The sequence below is a fragment of the Primulina eburnea genome, chromosome 15 (genome assembly GCF_022965805.1).
Source record: "Primulina eburnea isolate SZY01 chromosome 15, ASM2296580v1, whole genome shotgun sequence".
Taxonomy (NCBI): Eukaryota; Viridiplantae; Streptophyta; class Magnoliopsida; order Lamiales; family Gesneriaceae; genus Primulina; species Primulina eburnea.
The window spans coordinates 35,755,507-35,764,797 of record NC_133115.1 but is presented as its reverse complement, the minus strand read 5'-3'; the positions used below and the strand labels follow the sequence as shown (position 1 = coordinate 35,764,797).

The 9,291-nt window shown below is 37.3% G+C and overlaps 1 pseudogene; it reads right to left on the bottom strand.

Annotated features, from left to right (window-relative positions):
* Positions 1 to 1,787: 1,787 nt before the first annotated feature.
* Positions 1,788 to 9,178, bottom strand: LOC140815211 (enhancer of mRNA-decapping protein 4-like; annotated as a pseudogene).
* Positions 9,179 to 9,291: the final 113 nt, after the last annotated feature.

The window sequence follows — 9,291 nt, the reverse complement described above, 5'->3', positions numbered from 1 at the left end:
TCTAGGTACAAATATAGAAACTCAAAAATTATCTTCTACTAACCCTAGAGAATTTCAGTAGACTTTTTATCAAATAAAATATCTTTCTCACCCATATATCTCTCTTCCTCATTCAAAAACGGCTCTTTTCTCATATCTAAAGACAAGTCGGTGGTACTTCGAATTTCAGAGGTATGATTCCTCTATTGAATCATTATTGATTTGATAAAAAATATTATACTTTCTATGTATCTCTTTTTGTATTTCTTTAGTTGTTTGTTTATGTCTATTTATGTGTGTGCTCCAAATTTTTGCATATAATGTGATATGAGGAATTATGTACATCTGACTTTCGGTTTCTTTAAAAAATAATCTGTTTCAATTCCTGTATTTTCTGTGGTTTCTAGTTAGGAATTAAACCGATCTATTTATCTGATTTTATGTTTAGTTTCTTAAAAAAGTAATCTGTTTTAATATACATATTTCATTTATATGAAGCTAACAAATTGTCATTTGTCAACATTAGGTCATCATATGTTGTACCGAGATGAACAAATTGAAGATAATTTAACTAAATATGTTAAAAAAACTGATAAGTTCCTAGGGTTTATAAATGTATATATAAAAATATATCAAGTTGAGCAAAACTAGCTTAATCGCAAGAACATAATATTTAAATGAATTAACACACATTCTCCTTCTACATAGCCCACTTCTGCATTCTCGTTCAATTGAATTTCTAACAATACTTAATCCATAATAGAAGATAATATTGTGCAAGCTACCAATCGTCTTCAAATGAAAATTAAGAACCGAAAATCCTGCTTATGCCACAATTCATTTGACCTATGCTCCTCATGACGCTCCTCATAAAATTCATGATATTCAAGGGTCGGGAAAAATTGGATGGTAAAATACAAATTCAAACATGAACATACATTATATTTTTTGAACTTTTTATATTTCTTTAAGTAACTTGTAAATTGGGCGAGATGTGTTATCAGATTGGGCTTTTTGCCCGGCACTATGCAGTCTTTGTAGGAGTATGATCCGTGTAGTCTTTGTAGGAGTTTGATTCATATCACTATTTATTAATTTTGATTTTATTAAATTGAATTGTGATTTTTTTCTCATATATTAAACATGTTTATTTTTTAAATAAATAAATTTATTTACATAAAAAATTATTTCAAAGTGAAGATGTTATTTACTTTAAATAATTACTAGTTCATAAAAACACAAAATTTGCAAATATCTACAAAAATTTTGCAAAAAAACTACGAAAGTTCATGAATTCTGTTTATAAATATGTGAGATTCTATAAGACTCACTAAAAATCTATCAAGCACACGTAAATCTATCATTTAAAAAAATTCATTAAATCTCTACATTAAATACACCTCACTTACCTTATTAGATTTGCCACCTGTCAAACTTGTATTATTATCGTGAAAATTAATTATTTTGAATAGGGCAAAAACTTGTGTGAGACGATCTCACGGATCGCATTGGTGAGACGGATCTCTTATTTGGATCACCCATTAAAAAATATTATTTTTTATGCTAAGAGTATTACTTTTTATTGTGAATATGAGTAAAATTGACCCATCTCACAGATTATGATCCGTGAGACGGTCTCATATGAGACTAACTCTTTGAATGTGTAATATGAAGAACAATTTATCATATTCTACAGTTTCGTGCACGACTTCCAAATGTCATGCCATACAATGGACGTTGATTGTTCATGTGATGCTATCTATGTATACATACGTGAAAAATCAAAAATTATATGCAATTGGAATAAAACGGTCTCGTTTTCAGGCTCATGATCCCCTTCACAATGACCCTTTTTTCCTAAATTCTCTCCAAATTCAATGCTCGGAACCCTATAATAATAACAATAACTGTCCGGCGGGTACAAGTACAAAATTGCATATAAACAGTAAATGTAATTTCAAATCACTGAACGGGTTAAAAGATGCGTTATTGTCAAATCTTCTCTTCTGACCGAGTAACCTAGAATTTTGTACAAACCTTCAGAAATACCCCACACTTGTTTCATTATTCAGTGAAATACGCGGAGTATTGGAATCATTTAGAGCCCATAAGCATGGAATTGATGACATGCATGATCAAGCGAACGTTGGAAAGTTCGGAAACCGTAGTGGTTGGAATGCTGTGATGGTGATTCATTATTTGATATACTTGCTCAAAGATGGGACGTACGTGCACATTAATCACTGGGTCCGCAGGATTTATAGCAGTTAGAACCTCCCTCATCCAAGTTAGTTTTCGTGAGGTTTCCTTGCTGATATCACAGGCCAATTGCTGTAGAAGAGAGAGGAGTACCCCTTGGCTCAATGGTAGTGGATTCATTGCCAAAAGCGTAGGCAAATCAACCTGAATAAGACCGAATAAAAAGAAAGAACGCATTGAAACGAAAATTTTTTAGGATTCCGATATAAATAACTATGGCAACAAATACATGTATCTGAAAAGAAATGGTGTGATTGAGCAAGCATATGCCTGTGCTAGGCCTCTCTGATATTCTGACGAAAATGAAAGAAGAAAAAGAGAAGAGCATACATGAGAACATAACCATGATACAATGGTAACGTCACTCCTATGCAAGGCAGCAATGAAAGCCTCCTCATATTTTCGCTCAGCTACCAATCTAGAAAGCTCTTTTGTTGGATCAACCTCGAGCTGAAGAAAATATCATTCAGAATAAATAGGTCTAAAAGCACCAAGTAATTAAAAGTAAAAAATCAGGGAGAAACGGATAAAACCTTCTCGTGTAGAGAACCCAAAGGACAATTACTCAGCTGATTAGTCAAAGTATTTGCTGCTTTAGAATTTACTCCTGCTGCTGCAAGAGCTACCAATTTTCTTTGACCATCAAGCAACTCATTGCTCAAAGTTTGAGACATTGACGTTGCAGAAGTTATAGCATCCTGAAGAAATTTAGAAAAATTAGTGAGGCGGATAGATACCAATTAATAGACTCATTCTTCGATAATGTAACATGTCAACCATGTTTTTATGTGCATTTTATATTAGTCAGAGTGCGCATACTCAGAAACATTAGCAGAACATGTAAAAATATAAATACCTTCAAAACAAGTGCAAGTGATGAATGTGAAGCCTCAAACTGCTGCTGAGCTGCTGCAGTATGTTCAACCATTCCTTTCTGAAATGCGGAATCAACCTGCTCAAACATAGCCCTGCAGGACATTTCAAAAGCAGGGATCACAGAAACTTCCAAACTCGATTTCAGTATTTCCTGCATTGTAAACCAATAAGAAATTAGATATTGTTAGGCAGAGAACTAAATAAATAATAGAGAAACAGGTCTATGCCATTTTGTGGATAATCCATATCAATTTTTATAAACAACGCACAGAGTTCAAAGAACAATAAAATAATGGTAAAAATTATTCTCTTGATTTATACCTGAAGAGCTTGCTTGCCAGAAGTTAGAAATTGAGAATGGATTTGCCTACCAACTATAGCTTCAAGCTTGAAGTTGACTGATTTTTCCAGTTGATTTACAGCTTTATCACCCACTCCTTTCTGATCACATTAATAATGCATGATTCAGAAAATGATTAAACCACAATAAAATATTTTCAACACAGAAATGTAGAACATTAACCTGGAAGCTTTCCACAATAGAAGTGGATATCGCTTTCTCAATTGTGGGAATGATAGTCCGAGCCACAGATTGCCCAAGTGAAGAAACTTCTCGCTTCACATTTTTCTCTATCAATGAAGGTAAGTCTTTGTTTAAGAAGCTACTGATCATATTTGTTACTAGTTGTGCTCGCTCCTGAGACGCCTTTTCCTGTTTTGCATTCTCTTCTTGCAACCGAGCCCATAAAGCATCAGCATTGGCTTTTACAGCTTTCTCCATGCTTCGTCCCAATGATGCCTCAAGTCTTCTGCCTTCTTTGATAACAGGGACAGCAATCATTGTGGTCACCTGCTTTTGAATGTCTTTTTGCAGAGCTACAAGCTGAAAATAAATAAGCCGCAATGCGTGAGATCAAAATGTTGACACATAAATCAGTCTCTACCTGATGCATTAAAAATTTTGAACATGTATTTTGCATTATTCCTATGGGGAAAAAAGATCAACAATAAAAATTACCACTACTTGGAGATAAAAAAGATCAACTATAAAATTAACAATGACATTGTATGCGGACAAATTAAAATATATAAAACAAAAGAAACACATGCAAGAAGTTTTTAACTATAACTAATATAACTAAAAAATAAGTAAGACTCAGTTTGAAGAATGATGAAATGTAGCACTACATAACAGTATTTCCAAGAAAAATCCCAACAGTAAATAAGAAGAATATTAAAAGGTTCACAATTACCCGATGCAGGACCTCTTGCATGGAATAAATTTGTGATTCTACAGGAGCGCTATAGCTGAGGCCTGGTTCATTAGAAGAATCTGCCGAATTGAAAGCACTTGGTGAGGGTGAAGATGGGCCAGATTCTTGAACACTCTTTCCCTTCTGCTTCTTCCCTTTGACATTTGGTGCAGGTTGCAGAGTCAGCACAGGAATTGATGGATCAATTATCCTGCCGGGACCATCTATTGCGGAGTCACGAGTCTCTTCTTCTACAGTTGAAGGTTGGGCAACTGTTTCAGTTCCACCAGCCCCATCAAACTGGCGATCTTCCTCTACTATACAAGTTTCAGGTGATACGGTATGATATTCTCGGGCCATCTCGATTCCAAGGTCAGATGCTTGAGAGCAAAAGGTACGTTCCTTGTTTTCCGACAGAAATGTCTGAAGTTCTTCACGAGATCCATCGTCATTATTTTGATTAAACTTAGTTTCACCCACAACCTTTGTCTGAAGTTCTTCACGAGATCCATCGTCAATATTTTGATTAAACTTTGTTTCACCCACAACCTTTACCTCTACAACAGAATTCCTTGTTTCATGGCTCATTACCACATCTTGAATTTTTAGTTCAACCTCGCTTTGGGCCTCTGTTGTGTGTATCACCTCAGAGGATGAATTGGCCATCAATATCTCAGAAGGAGTAACCAGATGAGTGGGGTGTCTGAATTCTATTGAATGATTGAGTGCCAAGGAGATATCATCTTGAGAATGCTTATTGTCATAGTTTCTTGAATCACCATCCAATGAAGCAACATCAGACAAGTTACTATGAACCGTGTCCATTTGTCTGTCAACTGTATATTCAACCATTTTTGGCTCTACACCCGGATCAATATTCAAAACGCCGTGGTCAAAGCTGCTGGATGGAAAACCAGAAAGCATTCCAGACAGCCTGGGACTCAAATGAAGAGAAGGTGAAGCAACAGACGAAAGATTAGCATCACTAGCAATTACAGGTGAAGGCATTGGTTTGCTTTCAATACTTGAGGTAGCAAAATCTTGAAGGCTGAGTGAGTCGGCAGAAACAGGGTCAACAGGGTATCTCACAGTAGGTATATTCTCCAAGCCATTTTCATGTATGGATGATGAGGGTGCTGAACTAGCTATCGATGCCTCCGTTGTCTTAATGCCAGAAGACTCAGAGACTTCTCGCGAAAAATTAGAGTCTGACTTTTCATGCACTAAATTTCCTATTGCAGGTGGCAGACACTGTGACAAGTCCAACGCATACTGCTGAATAGCCTGCGTCTGGACACAATATACCTGAACAACTTGCTCCCCATTAGGTAGTGATTCACTTGTTCCAGTAAAACTCAGTATTCGCATCGTGACAGTAAATTCGGCTATGTAATCCATGCGTGTTGCAGCCGGATTAGGACCGTATTCCAAGTGCACGACATATATAGCATTCTTTTTGGCATTTGCCATTAAAAGAAGACCAGCTTGTGATAAGGCTATCACCTGATTGAAGAAAGCTTCTTCTATTCGAGCCTCTGAACTCATTAATTCCAATGTCTGTGTGCAGTGCCATGATTCGGCATTAATAGGAAGTAACCAACCTTCCTCACTCGCTGATACCCATATCTTTACTTCCCGATTGAGAGGGCCCTGAACATATCCTCTAAAAGCTGAGTGAAGTGATGTAACAATTAAAACCATAAGCAAAGCAAGAATTAACAAATAATATTTGATGCAAGTGGTGTTAAATAGACTCATGACAAATATAACTTTGTGAGATAAACTAAAATGAATCACAATTTGAATTTACCCCAGTTATAAGTATTATATGGTCTGGGCGATGAGGAGCGGCCAAAAACGTGACAGAACTAACAGGTTGTCCACCATGAGGCTGGAGAACTGCTATTGGTAGTGGATTTCGATCTTCCCAAATTTTAATCTGCAAAAGAAAAAAATGACAAGTCCTCAACACCCGCAACTTTATAGTAACTTCTATCAGAATGATAGAACAATAACAATACACCATATAAACATAAGCACAAATTATATTTAGGTATTCAGTGATTCAAAATTGGAGGCATCTCGAAAGTCAGCAACAAACCACAAGCAGCATTCGGAATAAAAAATCATATCCTTCATATCCTTCACAACTCCCCGACTGTACATGCATCACTCAGGACCTAGTAGTTTTATGTTGGATTTAGGTATCTCCCTATACAACGTGGGCTTTACTTTCTAAAATAACTATATATGTGCCTTACGTTCTTCGATTTTCCCATAGCATCAATGCAATAAATCCAGACCATACCGAAGCAATTATATTTTAATGAGTTCTCGTATTGGGTACTTACATCTGTGCATGCACATTACCAAGTTAGCATGTATAGATCTGGGATAATTATTGTTAATTGACATCCCAGTCAGCTCAAGCATTTGGTGCCACTTATTTCTCACTATATAAATTACTTTGGAGTTTTTAAATACTCATTTCGGCAATTCAAAATATGGTAAGTAATCTGTTAGTACTAACACTTTAGCTTTGTGCTTTATAAGAATAAATTTACTCAATAGAAACACAAGATTAAGTATGCGAACATAGAAAACGGAGAGGGTACTTCAGATGGAAATTTTATTAAACGAGCGTCATTAGTATCGTGTACTTTAGAGTGAACTTGGGCTAATTTTTGTTCCAATATTTTTGTTATTACAAGCTAATGTTGAATATGTACTCGTGTATCACTACAAATTTGCTAGATTTAACACCTACAAATTTTTCTCCGTTAATTTTCATATATTATATACTACGTCGCTGGAATTCAACTGACATACTTTTAACATTTATGTGTGCTAGGGAAAGAACTAAACTGATTTCTTTGAATCAACATCTCACTTTAAACCGGTACATATACCCTCAGCCACATAAATGCAGAACAAAAGGAAATAATATGATGGGGCAATAACTTGCTCCCCGTTATTAGTCAAGAAAACGAGAAATAACACCAGCTGCAGGGCAAAGCTAGAAGAAATATATGACAAACCGTTCCATCGACTGAAGCAGATACCAAACGGGTCGTCATCCACTGACACATGGAGAGGTCAGTCACTTCAGCATCATGACTACCAACAAGTTGGATGCCATCAATCAATTTATCAACTGCACATTTTAGAGGTTCGTCCACAGAAAATTTTTCTCCTTTTCCAACTTTCGCAAGTATCAATCTTCAAGACTCGTTTCCCAATCCCAACAGCAAGAACTTCCTGTTGGAGAAATCAAAATTACCCAGAAAATCAACACCAAGAGATAAAAAAGGGTTCAACAACCAAAAACACGTCGTTGGTGGTGAAATACTTGTTTATGACAATGCCAACAAACTCGGGGATGAACAGATTCTCCTTCTCCAGTGATCTGAATAGCAGTGACAATTCGCCCAGTAATTTGCTGCTTGTCTTCTTCATCGGGACCTTCAGTAATCTTCCACACATAAACACGACCATCCACACTTGCACTGTATGCAGGCAATAGCTTGTTAAAGAGAAGACAAAAGATATGGGGATCCCAGGGCAATGGTGGAAGAAGTTACCTAGCTAAAAGGTGGACATCCTCGGCAAAGAAAGCCATGTCTGTGACCCTCTGGCAGGAATAAATAATTCAACAAGACTCAATTAAGGCTATTTTCAAATGCTCGCAAGAATGAGAAAAACAATAAGAAAAATTAATAATAAGATTACCAACTCATACATCACTAAAACAAATCCACAAAAAATCTTGGTTCTAACAACAGAACAAGTTCGAGATCCAAAAAAGTAAACTAGACCTGAGCTAGGCCTTTGAGCAATGATCTTAAGGCTGTGTTGATATTAAGCACCCTAATAGCCCCCAACTTAAGTCCATAACATATATATGTTTTATTCACTGCAATTTGCCTGCCCACTACAAGTCCTGGGTCCGACCCATATTTGGTAATGGGTGTAACCTCAAGCTGGGGATGCACCTCTCCTGGCAACCTGATATCTATATCATAAACCAAATGATCGCCGCTCAAATGCCTCCCCTTGGGGAGTTTACTACTTGGCATCTGCATCACAGGGCCCTGATGTGAAACTAATAATCCAGGTCCAGACGGCAAATTGTTCACAAATTGTGGCATGGAAAAGTCAGAGCCCGAAGTAGTAGGGAGAGTTTGGGGCATCGGCATTGTGGACTCATTTGGACTGTCCAGCGTTGAAGGTGGAGCACTCAAAAGCGCCATCAAACGAGCGCCGTGGGTGTTCGGGCTTTGGGAAATAAGAGCGGCTTGGAGATTAAGGTGGTGGGGGGAACTAGGCACTGGAACTTGGGGTTGGAGGGTGGGCGTAGGAAAAGACATGGACCTCTGGGGGTGAACGTTAGCAAATTCCCGAGAGTTGGATGGGGGACTGTACATAGGAAGATGGTGGAACTGGGGTCGGTGATGGAACGGCGAGGTTTGAGGAAGATACGAATACTGCCCTCCGCCGGCAGCGGCGGGCGGCGGGAAAGAGGCCGAGGGGGGCGGAAAGGGAGCTGAAATCAAATTAGGGTTAGTGAAGGAGCTATCGCTGTTGGTAATGTTTTGGGGATTGGGGTTGGAAGCAAGTGTCGCTGCCGCGGAATTGGAAGGTCTGAACAACTTGGGCATGTCGAAAGGAGGAGCTCCGCCGGGTGTATTGGGATTTCCAGGGGTCGCCATGTCTGCAACATTAACTGCTTCAGTGTTCACAGGCTCACAGCTCTTTGTTTGCCATTTTCCATATTCACTTGACAGTAAAAAAATTCAAGATTCTTGTTAGTAAACAAAATTTGACAGTTGATTTCGTTTTTGGATCAACTTTGAATACTTAATTTTCAATTTAAGTATTCATCATACATAAGAAAACTATATATATATATATATATATATATTGT